Source organism: Anabrus simplex, chromosome 12 (genome assembly GCF_040414725.1).
Source record: "Anabrus simplex isolate iqAnaSimp1 chromosome 12, ASM4041472v1, whole genome shotgun sequence".
NCBI lineage: Eukaryota > Metazoa > Arthropoda > Insecta > Orthoptera > Tettigoniidae > Anabrus > Anabrus simplex.
In genome coordinates this window covers 77,437,499-77,454,118 of record NC_090276.1, presented here as the reverse complement: position 1 = coordinate 77,454,118, position 16,620 = coordinate 77,437,499, and positions in this window count along the sequence as shown.

The following is a 16,620-nucleotide window of genomic DNA, read 5'->3' as shown; positions in this document are numbered from 1 at the left end:
ATAATGACCATCAAATAATTTTTGATGCAACTTCTGTCATTTGTAAAGAGAAACATTTTATTCCCAGAATCATTCGTGATGCGATAGAAATTGCTAAACACCCGAATAATTTTAACAAAGGTGACGGCTATATACTGAGTAGATCATGGCTACCCTCCATAGTTAACTCGTCAACATCTTTCTCCGTGACTCTGGAGGCCCTGGAATGAACTATATTTCTAACAAGGTCTCTCTATCTTGAGTCTGTTTACTATGGAGAGACCGTAGCCATTTTGCTTTGTTGTTGCTCTGAAGACGATCCTGGTCGCAGGATTGAAACGCGTCAGCTGGTATTTATTTATTATTACACGACCTAATATCCCCAAATAATTATCATAATGTCTCTTCAAATCTCTTCATTAATATCTCGACGAAGTAAAGGGAGTATAATTTAAGACTTCATAGCGGAGGACCGAAGAATAGGAGCATAAGGAAGTGGAGATTGGAGTGTATAAAATGCTGCATAATTAGGCCTATAGAAGCTAAACACCAGTTACATACATGCTCAGGACAAATGAATGAATGAATTAATTAATTAATTCATAAGTAAATAAATACATTTCGGTTCCACGATACTGTCGTGAATACTATTCGTTAGTCAACTGTAAATCATTTTCTTGCAAAGAAATATGTAGGCCGTATGTTACAGACTGAATGAGACCAGTAATTTTGGCGGTGTAGGGGGCAAGGCGTCCGTCTGCCAACCGTCGACGTCGGATTCGATTCCCGGCCGGGACAGGGGGTTTTAATTGTAAATGATTAATATCCTTGGCCTGGGGACTGAGTATTTGTTTCATTTTTAACGTTCCTTTCCTCACATTCAACACTTTACACTTTCGCAATTTACAAATATACGCAGGTTCATAACATATGGTGCAAAGTAGGAAAAAAGATCTTTCTTGGTCGACGCCCAGAATAAATAGCATTTAAAGAGTTATTTTGCATTGTTTGAGGAAGAAAGGAAACAATTTTAGATAAGGAAAACCTTCCCACATATTTTCCACCACTAAGTTCGTCAAAAAACAGGATCATCTCTCTTCACTATTATACATTCGCAACCATTTCCATTCTGTTCCAGATATTCCAGATATAACAGTTCATCTTGAAAGTCATATCGAACACTAGCAGTCGTTTTACCTTCACTGTTCATCACTGTGTGTGTTTGGCAACCGCTTTAACCGAATATCATCTGGGATTTAAATAATTATCGAGAATAATGCTCCGCTGTTTCTTTTATAGAAGGATTAGAAAGAATCGTAAACGCTGATTAGGGTAAACAAGTTCTGTGCACTTGGCCACGAAACGAATATGCTGTTTTAAATGATGTATTTAAACATTCATTTTTAATTGAATCACTTCACATTCTATTTTTAAATCGCGCGTTGGCGGTCAGCCTTTCCTCAACTTGTTACTCTAGCGCAGCGTATTATTTAAGATAACCGCAGCCAATGGCCAGATACAGTGGCGTAGTCTTAGGGTCTGAAAGACCTGAAATTCAGTCAGGCCGGTGGCTAAAGGGGCCACAGATTTCTCCAGAAAAAGGAAATAAATTAATACATAACTCTCACAGACTACCACACCGCGCGGAAATGTGGCACTGTGTTTCTGGAATGGACCGTATTTACGGTGCGTTTGTAGAGTAATCGTCGGGTGGTTACATCTTCCTGCAAGTTATTGTGTTGAGTTTAAGACCGCTGTCTATCGTAACACGGACGGTAAACTCTCACCCACAAGGATCTCTACCAACTTATTATTAAAGAAACAATGAAAATTGGTTCCAAATATCAAATTTTAGAACTAATTATTCCTATTACGCTTTTTCGAGGTTGAAACTTATAAAGGACTAGCTACGACATTTTAGGTTCCAAGACAAAATGTAAAATCAGTCTCTTCAGCATCGAATGTGTCATCCTTGGATATAATTGAAATCATCAATGCCTTTGTATCTCTGAAAGAACGCTAGCTGGTCCAGTTTATTTATTTATTATATATATATATGCGTTAGGCCCTCTAAGGAGCACGTAGAACCATTAGTTAGCATTCTTCTTCTTGTTTCTCTTATCCTCCCAGAACTTCTTCATCCTCGCACTGTGAGTCTGTTGTCTTTCTTGAGTCCATGCCTCCTGGAGTTTCAAGTTTCTTGTACATTGTCTGGCTTCAAAGCTGTGCAAGTTAATTTTTTGTCTAAATGTAGCCCGTGTAGTTGTCAGTGGGTCAACGCCGACTTCTGCGAGATCTTTTTGGGTGTCAGCAAGCCACCGTACTTTATTTTGTCGGGTTCCGCTGATAATGAGGAAGATTTTCTTGGTCAGTCGCGAGTCGTCCATTCGTGCTAGATGTCCGTAGAATTGCATACGTCTTCTCCGGGCGATTGAAGTGAAACTTTCGGTCAGCGAGTAGAGTTCTTCCGAGCTTTTTCGCATCCATATTCCATCTTGGAACTTTGGTCCAAATATTTTCCTAAGTATTTGCCGTTCCATTTTCTCGATGCCATTGATATTGATGGTCAGTGTTGATGTTTCAGTCGCGTAGAGTGCTTCAGGAAGAACTACTGTATGGTAGTGACGCAGCTTGGCTTGGATGGAAAGGGATTTCTTATTGTAGGTATTCCAGGTGACTGTGTAGGCTTTACGTAATTTTTCGGCGCGGGTTTTGTTGGCTATCCTGTCGTTACCAGTGCTTCCGATAATTTCACCTAAGTACTTGAAATGTTTAACTCGTGTGATATTGCCATATTTGGTCCCAAGTGATTCCACACTGGTGTTCGTGGAGTCCATTTATTGTGTTTTCTCATATGATATTTGGAGGCCAGTCTTAATAGCAATCTCATGCAGATTCTCAAGAGCGGTTCTGGCTTCCTCGGGAGTGCGGGTGATTATTGCTAGGTCGTCAGCAAAAGCAAGACACTTAAGATTGATTCGCTTATCTCTCGTTCCCATATTTATCCCGTGTACTTCTTTCTCCCATGTTCTAACGATCTTGTCCAGTACAAGATTGAACAGCAGTGGAGATAATCCATCACTCTGCCTCACGCCTGTTCTTATCTCAAATGATTCGGAGATTTCGCCAATGAATTTCACTTTAGAAGTTGTGTTAGTTAAAGTCTGTTGGATTAACTTCGTTGTTTTGTTGTCAACACCATATTCATGAAGTACATCTAATAGGGTGGTACGGTCAATTGAGTCGTAAGCTTTTTTAAAGTCAACAAAAGTGACCACTGTTCGAATTGATTGGCGATGTTGGAGAATCATCTTGAGGTTCCAGATCTGTTCTGCACACGATCGGTGAGGTCTGAAGCCCGCCTGGTATTCTCCAATCTTCCATTCTATCTGTTGTTCTAATCTGGAACGGAGAGTACGAGAGAATACTTTGTAAGCAATTGATAGGAGAGAGAACTGCATTCTCTTGGGTTTCAGAAGTTTTGGGAAGCTCCGACTCTTCCCTGCATGATGTCCGGGTCCCCCAGAATCCGAATGACCAGGTTCGCCTTTACTGTTAGCAGTGCAGGCCTGAGGTAGTTGCTCTGTCATTTGTGTTTCCATCATGCTAAGTTCGTGGTTGATGTTAGCTGGCGGGCGTGAGCCCGGGACGGATGAATCATTCATTTTGATTTACCCTCATCGTAAGGGTTGTTAGTCCATACGGGTAGCTGATGTTCTGTTATGATGTTTATTATTATATTATCACAGACCACCAAGATGGCTCCCAGCTCTAGGCTAAGATCTGTTGCCTTAGGAACGCCTCATGGAAGAGTGGAATTATACATCTAGTTGGTAGTATCTATGGTGACCAAGAAAATTTAGCTAGTGGGTGGTTGTTAGGGCAAGGTTAGTAACCAACATACACTCTTAGTAAGTTATCTATGGAGCAATTGTATTTAAATCCAACATGGAGGCATTTAGGGCAATAAAATGAAACAAAGCTATGCCCTCAAATCAATCAAAACAAGCTCTAGACTCCCAAGACAACACGTTCACATAACCAATACACCAATCAAATGCTCAAATACTTCCTGATACCCACCGACACTACACAGAACGCGAGAAAAGATATCAAGATCGTGGAGCTCCACTTCATGACTCCAGCTTGGCGGCCATGATGTTATTTATTTATTTATTTATTTATTTATTTATTTATTTATTTATTTATTTATTTATTTATTTATTTATTTATTTATTTATTTATTTATTTATTTATTTATGTATTATTTATTTATTTATTTATTTATTTATTTATTTATTTATTTATTTATTTATTTATTTATTTATTTATTTATTTATTTATTTATTTATTTATTTATTTATTTATTTATTTATTTATTTATTTATTTATTTATTTATTTATTTATTTATTTATTTATTTATTTATTTATTTTAGAATGCCCAGTGAGCTAGCGGCTCAAGGAGGGACTGCCCTTTACAATCACAGTTTGGCAGATTTTAATTTCAGTTAACAGATAAGGCATAGGCCTGAATATATAACGAGGAATGTTCTACAAATATTGATTTACATCATAATATCATTATTTTACATGGAGAAAGAAGATATTAAAAATAAACTACTTAAACAATTTAAAGACAAAAAGTAGAAACATAATGAACCATACATTCCGTGAGGAGAAAGGCGATACATAACGCAATTATTCGGTTGCGCAATAGGACGCCGTGATAATTGGCGCAAAGCCAGATTGAACTCGGGAGCTTGAGTAAGGTCCGCTAGTACGGGCGTGGCATTGTATGTGTGAGACAGAAGATGTGTCAGAGTAAGATAGGGATATGAGGATCTTGTTTGGGGAAACAAAACTCAAAGCGGCAAGAAACAGGCTTGTCACTTCGCAGGATCGAGTGATATCGACCCCCACTGAAGGCTCTTAGACGAGATAAAATGATAACAATGATCCTCAGAATTTTAGGAACCTTATGATGTGTCGCATGCCATTAATATGCAACGAATTCGATAATTCCGTATTAGCGCGCAACACCGTGGGAAACCGTCAAATATCTGCATAACAATCTGAGGTGTGTATCCCGGTAAGTCCCCTAGCGTGGCTTGGCTAGATTGTCCCTAAAAGGACTGGCTGATTTGGAGGGAGGTATCCCATTCTGCAGCAAGATTTACTCCTGTGCATGTCGTGAGTACGTCCATCTGTTTAATAATTGCGCCATAAACTTTGCTTAGGACAAAGACTGTGATTACTTTAGTGTGGTTGCGCTAATATTTATTAACAGATAAATGATTTACAAATTTTCCTGTAACTGTTCAATCGAATGATTGCATTCAGACGCTTTACAGTGCGGTCGCGAGTGTTTGATTATCCGACCGGAGACAAGGCCGTACGCATAGACTTCATCACAGAAGCAGTACAGGCAACCGTGTAAATAGATAATAATGTGCGGAATACGTTTCGGTCTAAACTAAAGCAATTTGTGTTGTGCCCACTAGACTTGTGTGTGTGAATAAGTTGAGCATTAGGTAATGACAATTTTGTTTGACAGATTAGGCTGACGATTTCAGATTGCAGATAAAATTAGCCTACATACACATTCGTGCATGCTTAAGTAGTCGACGCCGAACAATGATGTTTAACTTTGCATATCGCCGGTAACTGATTTATGCCTGTGAAATTGAATAGAAGTGCCAGTAGTGCCGTGCTGTTAAATAATTAGGCATATAATTCCAGTGAAGACCTGTACCGAGTTTCAAGAGCTGATAAGCACGAGACATTCCGACCGTAACCTCAAGTAGACGACCTCACGATGGAGCAATCCGTGAAGACTGGACCAAGAGGATCGACCCAGGACGACAGCTTCATGGTGATGGGCTAAAAGGAGTAGCCATGTCCCAAAGGCGGAAGTGGAGAGGTCATCAGCAATGAGCTAAGTGGACAAGTGTTTTGGCATGTGTTATATATGTAATATGTGTAATATAGTTATGATATTAAGCAAGCCCGTCAGGCAATCTGATGATATAATCATGAGTTTGAGTAAGCCCTTATGACGATTAAGTAACTTCCACAGGACGATTGTATGGGGGAATTGTATAGTTAGTTATGATTTACGGGAAATGTGTGAGATAGGTGTAACATAGGATTGTCTCAGAGTGAAATATACCAGTTTATTCTTTATGCATGTTAACATAATCTGTTGTAACGTAAATGTCTTCAAAAGGAAAGTTCTGATACTCTAAGACGATGCCTTGGAAGATAGTAAAATGTTAGTTAAATTTAAGTCAGGACCTGCATGATTTTCAGTGATTTCGGTAGGCTGTTGCAACGTCAGAACAGTAAGATTATCTCAATTTCCGACAGAGTTTTCCTCCACTATGCACTCGACTTGAACCTGGGACTCAAGGATGAAATGTCACGCCGTATGAAAGATGCGCCATAGCGTTTGTGATGAATTAGTACATGAGAGTACTCTTATTTAATGAAGTAGACCCGAGATGTGGTCAGGTGACTAAGCCCTTTGTATTTATGAAAGAGAATAACCCCTTGTGTGTGTCAGGGAATGGCTGTGCGAGCCCATATGCCTGCTTTTGTAAGAGCGGAGTATTAAGAGTCCTTGTCTTGTCGAGCCCGCATCAGCTGTGTGGAAACTAGGTCGAGGAGGCGTGCTTGTTTAAAAAAAAATTCTGCTGGAAGGTGAAAGCTCCTCACACCACTCTGCAGGTCAACGACATAACCAGTACCTAGCCAAGGGAGACCTTCCGTCTTAGAAGTCTGCGTGTGAAATATTTCTTTTCTTTTCCTGGTGTTTTTTTATTCCGGGTGACTGGTTGGATGTCCGACTGTTGAACTCATTGTGTATGTTTATTTGTGTGGTTCATGTGTGCCATATTGTCTTGTGCTTGTCGTTTAGAAAGTCATGTAACACGCAAGTTGCTAGAGGTCGAGAGTTCATTACTCCTCTGTGTTTGTGGAAGCGCGTCCACAGTAAAATCTGTGTTTTGTGGGTGTAATTATTCCTGTGTTTATGTACATTTGTAGATACACCCCGTATCTAAGGGATCTTTCTAGGGTTAATTATTGATCAGCGAAACGTTACTAGTCCTAACACTACAATTCATTTATTTTATGCCATGGTGTTGTACACCAAGGGCTTATTCACGTTTAACTTAAATTTCAAATGATGAAGTAACATATCAAGGACTCAACGTTTTGTTTAAATATCACAAAGACTCAGTGTCCTGTTTATGTCACTGCTACTTCATGGCATTTACCGCACTTGCTTATAATGCATTGTATTATGTTATACTGAGATTTTAATATTTTTACTGTGCTTTCGTTCATTAAATTGATTGATTTTAAGTTGTTCCTCATTTACGCAAATACAACGCAAATTCCTTTCCATTTAGATCTTTAAGATCCTTGTTTGTTATTTATTGGAGATCACCGAACCATACACGCAATCTCCGGCTGCTAGGCTGTGCATTCTGGACGGAAATATCAGGTAAGTTTTCGAACCCCTATATTCACTCGACTTATCCATTCACTTGCGTGCTTATAGTGTATAATATACTTATTTTGATGTATTTCAATCCCTACAAAATATTTAACTTTGAAAATAAAATCAGTTAATACTGTGGCTACTCCAACCACTACTCTTATACCTTCATATCTTCCACATAATATACATAACATTTGTTTGAGCGCCAGTTGCTTTTTTAAGAAAAACAACAAAATTCTGTAGAGCATACCTCTTATATCAATTATCTCAAGGCGTGAGGTGATAAACTCACATATCTGGCAATATACAGGGATATGGATCAGGACAATATTAAATTACTGTTGCATTTCCACAATTGAGGATTGTACATGGAACTGGAATCACTTATTTTAATTAAAAATAAAACTGAGTTTATGACTAAATTTACGTCACAATGAACAATCATTTACGTCTTTTAATTTAACAAAAGAAATATATCGTGAGATTTGCGGTACAAAGAAAAGGAAAATTTAATCTAAACAAAAAAAGCTATTGGCATGAACTTGAAGTGAGATGTGATATCGCCGCTGATTACACTCTTCTTCATGTTATGAATGCATAACATGTCTGATGCTTTAATTACCTGTTGTCTGCATACACCGCTGTTGAACTTGAAAATTCTTGGGAAAACCTGTGAGCTGAAGTCGGGAGCCGTCTGTTGTAATCTTCTTATATAAAAGGAGTTGGCCTACATACCATGTACGCGTGTAGAGAGCTCCAATGTAATTACGTCCACTCAATATCTTATAAGAGATTTGAAAATATTATGGAGACATCTTGTGAAGTCCATCCTCACAAGAAGATGATGTTTCTTTATCAGCATAGTACCCGTCTCTGCTCGGATACAAGCACCACTTGTAGACCTCCTCGATTATTACCGGACCTCTTGAAAACACAACTCTTAGCTCTTACCATCACACTAAGACCACTTCTTCCATTTGATACATCTGACTGTTACATATGCTCTGCACGATATCAACTGCTTATGAACTGAGTAGATCTGATGAACTGAGTACCTCTCCCTACCGTAGCATCACCTTATATCTCCTCGCGATGACGACTCATCTCCCCACTCACTGTTCATCCCTTCCACTTCCACATACAGTAGCTGGCGAATAATGACACTTGGTCGCAATCACGTGTCCACGCACTGATGTCATCAGTCATGTGTCGTCTAAGCGTACCCAAGCGGTCCGAGAATGACTATGCCGAATGCGTCACCGGGAAATCTCCTTGCACAGTTAAACATAGCCTCGATTGCAAAATGCTATGCCAGCTCATCTAGCCAAAGTTACAAGCCACAGCATGACAATATGAAACCAACAAATCTCACTTACTACAATACAGAATAATTACAAACATATTCACTTAACCTATGATTAAATACAATAATATACGCGATACCTAATTCTTACAGTCTAAATGATGAGAAACAGAATATATAAAATCTAATGAATCAGGTTAATAATAATAATAATAATAATAATAATAATAATAATAAATACAGAATGGAGTCTGTAACCCTGTTGTACGGTTACAGAACGCCTCCCTCATGAAATAATCGATTAAATGAATCGATTGATTCATGAAATATCTACACAATCACCTGAAATCGAGTACACCATAGATACATGTATAAAAATGCCCTTTACAAATTTGGTACATAGTATCATCCATCTGGATGTTCGTTGTTACACATATAAAACATTTATCAATTATCATTTTCACTTTGATTATACAGTATTATTTACATACAGATTACATTTCTTTCTCACTTCTGTCGTTTCAAACGTTCATTGAGTGTTCAAAAGTAATTCTCGAAGACATTTCATTATATACACTGTCTCCAAGCACTGGAGTTTATTGCACTGCCATGCTTCACTTAATATCACAACACACGCTAATTTCACTGAAGTCCTGTTCGCAATGCCAGCTTCATAAAACATGGTGAATTAACATAATAATGAAAATTAATCAACAAACTCACATGATATATTTCTTAAGATTTCTTATATTGTATGTGCCTACGATATTTCCTTCCTTGTCTTCTAATGAATAAGCACATTTCCCAATCCGTTTCACTACGGTGAATTATCCCTAATATAACAAGAAAAACTTAGAAAATTGGCCAGCTTCTGCTGATGACGGGAGTGGCACTCTGAGTAAAACCTTGTCACCAAGTTCAAATTCATCCAATTTAGTATTACAAAAATTATCATGAACATAAATTTGTGTTCGTAAAGATGTGTTCTACCAGACCGGTCACTAAAAACATCACCATGTGATATCAATAATTCACACAATTCGTCCTTCTGACTTTCCGCTAAATTACATTTCTCCACTGTCTCATACAATTCATCTCTAGAATCTCTCTGTATGGACACATGGCAGACATCAATATTTTTCCTAATATTAGGAATTTCACAAGATCCTTCCGTACTAGAACACACTTTATTCGCACTAATTTCTGACAAAACATCATATGGTAAACTGACTTCCCTGCTACTCTTTCCCCAAATAAGATTGACATTACACAGATCAAAATTTAATTTAGCCTTGTGACACGTTAACCAGTCAGTACCTAAAATAACGGCATAAACTAAATTAGGCACAACTAAGCATGGTTGGAAAATACATTCTCCACTTATGCTAATGGGGACAGCTATTTGTTTATTCACTCTTTGAGACTTGTTCCCAACAGCTGTTACGATGAACGTATTCCTCACTGGAATTTCCGCTACCTCATACTTCTCTCTCAAAACTTCCTCATACAGCTTGGAATTTACACATGACCTCTCACTACCAGAGTCCAACAAAATCTTAACTTTTCTGCCCCATATCAGCAGTTCAATCGTCGGTGTAACAGTAACACTACTTAAATTCTCCTCATTACTTAATATAAGATCACTTAACAAATCTTGCCTTATATCTAAATTTAAATTACACTTATAAAATTTATTGTCTACGATTAAGTCGTCACTTAAAATATTTGAATTATTGCTACTTAGGTCACAATCATGTTCACTTACAACTATAGGCTGGTCGACATTACCATACTTATCTACCTTATACGTGAACTCACCATTTACGGACTGTCTCAGTGACCTGTTTATACAGTCCGTTGCGCGTTTAAAGTACTTGGTTCGGTGACGACTTGTTGGTTACACACCTCAGTCGGCCTTCCCTGTTGCCTATTTCCTCTAGCGTCATGATTATTATTATTATGGCCTGTATTCTCTCGCCTCCCAGCTTCTGGTTGATTACCATAATCACGCCTCCCAGTCCTGAAATTTTCCGAACTATTTTGATAATTTCTCTCCCTGTGGAAATTATTATTAGGTCTCTCCTGATATTCTCTTCTGTAGTTACGATTATTCATAGGCCTGTCCTGATTATTAGATTGGTTACCCCTTCCTTCTACATTCCTATTAGGTGTCCTACTATTATTCAAGCTACTACTTAAAGCATCAAAACTTTCCAACAAAATCTCCATTTCCTTAATAGTCTCCACTCTTTGCATACAAACAGCTTCTCTTATTCTATCGGGATAGTGCTTAGCCATAAGTCTAACTATATCAGCCTCAGGTCCAATACATTCTAAATTTCTCCACACCAAAACATGAGCCAAAAAGTATTCAGTCATTCTAACACCCTCGTTAGAATTATACCTGCCAAACATTACTCTCTCTCTCTCTCTACTCTGAACACCTTCACTCCAAAATTTAGCCTTGAATTTCTCCTTAAATTCAGTTAGACTAGACATCGAGCTTTTATATACTTGAAACCAAGACTTAGTCTCTCCTACGAAAGCATTAGATAAGATCTCCAATACAGTTTCCCAGCTAATAATATTGTCTCTTAATTGAACAGCAAATTTCTTCTCTACTACTCTCATAAATTCCATCGGGTTAAATTCTTTCCCAGAAAACTTAGGTAAGTCATGATCTCTAGTGATTAAACCATTATTTACAATTATTTCACGTACATTTCTACTATCACGCACTTCTTTCTGGAGTACTCTCTGGCAACTCAGAAATTTTTCTTCCAATGTTTCCTCAGCTTTTTCTTCAATTTTTCTTAACTTCTCCTGTAATTTTTCTTCCGATTCTCTCACCTTCTGTGATAATGATTTTTGTTCACTCTCTAGATCACCTACTTCTCCAAGTTTTCTTTCCACATGTTCTACCCTACTAATACATTTCCTAGTTTCTTGCCCCACTGTATTGGTTATCTTTTCAAACCTTTCTTCTACTAACTCATTGATTTCTCCTTTATTAGACTCGATCTTGGCACTTAATTCATCAATCTTATGCCCTTGTTTGATGCATGTCTCACTAACTTGCTCTATTTCCGTATGAAGATTGCTCCGACCCAATTCCATCTCAGCTCTGATGTCACTACACTCCCTATTTACCTTACTTTCTAAATTATTAATTTGCTTACTTATTTCTAACACCTTATGATCTATCTTATTACTAACATCACCGATCTTCTTATTAATACTAATACCCTGAGCTTCAATTTTCTCACTAATGACCGCTTCAATTTTCTCACTCATAATATTATTCTGAGATTCAATTTTCTCAGTAATAACCGTTTCAATTTTCTCACTCATAATATTATTCTGAGATTCAATTTTCTCACTAATAACCGTTTCAATTTTCTCACTCATAATATTATTCTGAGATTCAATTTTCTCACTAATAATATTATTCTGAGATTCAATTTTCTCACTAATGATATTATTCTGCTCAGCCATTTTGGACATCAGCAAATTAAATAAACCCAGGTCAATCACCCCTTTACTTTGATCTTGCGTGACAGCGTTTTCCTCAGTTTCTACTATTTTCTGACTTTCAGTAGGTCCCACCTTAGTCACCAACTTCCTATTTATGTTACCACCTTGGATTTCCTTGGACACAATAACCTCAGCCTCATCACCTGACTGCATATTGCTATCCTTGTCCATCTTCGGTTTCCTACTAATTTTTCGCGATCTCAAAGCTATTTCCCCTTGCACTTCCTCTGACATTACCCCTTAAATACAAACTTCAACAAAATGACCTTCCTAACATTACTCGGTGAATTTAACATGTGCGTATTTATTAAAAGAACTGATCCATGTATATTGCCATTCAGAAACACTTTTTCTGAACCTTTCGAGTCCCACGTTGCTGGCGACACTTTGTGGCTACTCCAACCACTACTCTTATACCTTCATATCTTCCACATAATATACATAACATTTGTTTGAGCGCCAGTTGCTTTTTTAAGAAAAACAACAAAATTCTGTAGAGCATACCTCTTATATCAATTATCTCAAGGCGTGAGGTGATAAACTCACATATCTGGCAATATACAGGGATATGGATCAGGACAATATTAAATTACTGTTGCATTTCCACAATTGAGGATTGTACATGGAACTGGAATCACTTATTATAATTAAAAATAAAACTGAGTTTATGACTAAATTTACGTCACAATGAACAATAATTTACGTCTTTTAATTTAACAAAAGAAATATATCGTGAGATTTGCGGTACAAAGAAAAGGAAAATTTAATCTAAACAAAAAAAGCTATTGGCATGAACTTGAAGTGAGATGTGATATCGCCGCTGATTACATTCTTCTTCATGTTATGAATGCATAACATGTCTGATGCTTTAATTACCTGTTGTCTGCATACACCGCTGTTGAACTTGAAAATTCTTGGGAAAACCTGTGAGCTGAAGTCGGGAGCCGTCTGTTGTAATCTTCTTATATAACAAGGAGTTGGCCTACATACCATGTACGCGTGTAGAGAGCTCCAATGTAATTACGTCCACTCAATATCTTATAAGAGATTTGAAAATATTATGGAGACATCTTGTGAAGTCCATCCTCACAAGAAGATGATGTTTCTTTATCAGCATAGTACCCGTCTCTGCTCGGATACAAGCACCACTTGTAGACCTCCTCGATTATTACCGGACCTCTTGAAAACACAACTCTTAGCTCTTACCATCACACTAAGACCACTTCTTCCATTTGATACATCTGACTGTTACATATGCTCTGCACGATATCAACTGCTTATGAACTGAGTAGATCTGATGAACTGAGTACCTCTCCCTACCGTAGCATCACCTTATATCTCCTCGCGATGACGACTCATCTCCCCACTCACTGTTCATCCCTTCCACTTCCACATACAGTAGCTGGCGAATAATGACACTTGGTCGCAATCACGTGTCCACGCACTGATGTCATCAGTCATGTGTCGTCTAAGCGTACCCAAGCGGTCCGAGAATGACTATGCCGAATGCGTCACCGGGAAATCTCCTTGCACAGTTAAACATAGCCTCGATTGCAAAATGCTATGCCAGCTCATCTAGCCAAAGTTACAAGCCACAGCATGACAATATGAAACCAACAAATCTCACTTACTACAATACAGAATAATTACAAACATATTCACTTAACCTATGATTAAATACAATAATATACGCGATACCTAATTCTTACAGTCTAAATGATGAGAAACAGAATATACAAAATCTAATGAATCAGGTTAATAATAATAATAATAATAATAATAATAATAATAAATACAGAATGGAGTCTGTAACCCTGTTGTACGGTTACAATACATTAATTAGTTTTGTATTCTTATAGGAAGTCCTTTATATTACATGGATATAGATTGCATTCATGTATCTGATGTAGTTGCATTAAATGTGTATTATTATTGCTGTAGGTTTTGTGCAAATTCCTTGAGGGAGCCCGCATGGCGCGTATCATATTCGTTTCGTCTGGAGCCAGATAATTAAAAACAAAGCTTATACTTCTTTTAATGTACGCAATTCGTGATTTTAGTTGTTACAGCTCATTTTATGAAAACTGACCATTGGCACGAAGATAGTATTCATCAGGAGTAGCTGCTATTCTGACCAGAATTTTTATGGCGAGTCTACCTAATCTGAATTGAAGGATTATTATAAGAATTATAAGAAAATATGTTAAGAAGATTTGAAGACTGCCAAAATATAGTATTACTTAATGAGAATGAGCTAAAAAGTTCAATGTGGAACGTTATAAAATTAGGAGAAAGGTACTTTAGTTCAAACAAAAACGAATATTACTGTTACAAATGCGGGGAAGATAGTCATTGGTCCAGAAGAATTTGCAGAAATCTTTAGTAACTATTTTTAAAAAGCAGTTTTGTGTTTAACGAATATTGTTCAAACATCAATGATAAGAACAGGCTTGAGTACATTTCGTTGGAATGTATCATCCATGTTTCTTATTCCTGCGACTGAACAAGATATAGACAAAATAATAAAACAAATGGGTAATAAAAATCTTATTAAATGCTGTTACCAGTATATAATCAAGCCTCTCTGTTATTTGATAAATTTGTTACTAACCACTGGTAAATTTCCAGACAAATTCAAGGTAACTAAAGTTGTTCCGACACATAAAAAGGGTAGTGAAGAATATGCCCGTAACTATAGACCTGTCTGCCTCCCATCTGTATTCTCCAAAACACTGGAAAGAATTGTGTGTGATAGACTACTATAATTCTTAGAGAAGCATCATACATTAGCTATTTGCCAAAATGGCTTTCTTAAAATAGATCTACTACTACATCATTCATTAACCTTATTGAACGGGTAAACGACACATTGGATGGGAAGGGTGGATGTTTGGTATTTTCTTAGACTTAACGAAAGCTTTTGATATAATTGACCACGGTTTGCTTTTGGCAGACTCATACATGTATAGAGTTCGGGGAATGGCCTTTAACTGGTTCAAATCATCTTTGGGTGAAAGAATACAGATTGTTGAAATATCATATACCGTTACTGTTCTGAGCAAAAATTAAGAATGTGTATTCCTGTATCAGCAACTTAGATCATGGTGTTCCACAGGGGTCAGTGTTAGGACCGTTATTTTTTTGTAATTATCAATGATGTATTCCAAATGGTCGAAAATATGCAAGGAGTGTAATTAACTTTGTTTGCAGATGATAATGCAGTTTTTATAGCTGATGAAATTTCTGAAGGGTTGCTACTAAAGGCAGGCAATTTAGTGAGTAATATCCTGAGCTGGCTTGAAGTTAATAAATTAATCTTAAATAAACAAAAATCTTCTGTGGTTAGGAGTCACCATCAGATTAATCTAAATATAGACATTTTCTAATAGCATTGGGAGAGACCATAGTTGAGCACTCATCAACAACAAAGTTTCTTGGATTGTGGATGGGAAAAACGTAGGGCCGATTGCAGAAACGGTATTTAGACTATGTCTACTGTTAAACAATGCCTAAGTATGGCAGACGCATTGCAGAGACGTTATTTGTCACTTAGACACTGTCTAAAACCGATTTCAACCGCTCATGTTTAAACACTGCCGAAAGCACTGTTTAACCTCAAATGAGAGGAGTGAATAACGATCAGAGGTTATGTACCATGAAATATATAATTTGTATTATCATGTTGAGACGATTCCGGGAAGAAAGGTTAGTCCGGCGGCCTCTCTGTGGGTGCCCGCTGCTAAATCGCAGCAATTCGTTTGACATGCACGGGGAGATGGATCTTAAAATAAGGTTTCGCTTTTCGAGATGTGTTTCTTGAGACTGGCAAAGTGACAGTCCGGTAACTGTCAACTTAAATACAATTCTTGGCAACCGATATATTTTATCATATACATGGGGGTAATTTCCATGGAATTATAGATCACTTCGGCTACATACATATCAGAATTCCGTGTCCCGATCTTCAGAAGACTGTCACATACATCAACCGGGAGGGATTCACTTATATTTACTGCCAAGTGAACACACATAATAGTGAAAACTAAAAAGTAGATTGTATGGGTTATATATATATATAATCGTATAAGTTTTCGGCAACTATCAGATAGGAAAAGGCAAGTGGTGATGAGTATTGTTTAAAGAGGACAGGCGAAGAAGAGCCGTGGACATAATAACAGCCATAGTATTTCCTGGTATAAAAATAGGGAAGCTACGGAAAACAATTTTCACGGCTGCCGATGATGCATTTCAAATCTTCGATCTCCAGAATTCAAGCTACATCTATATGGCCCGTACAAC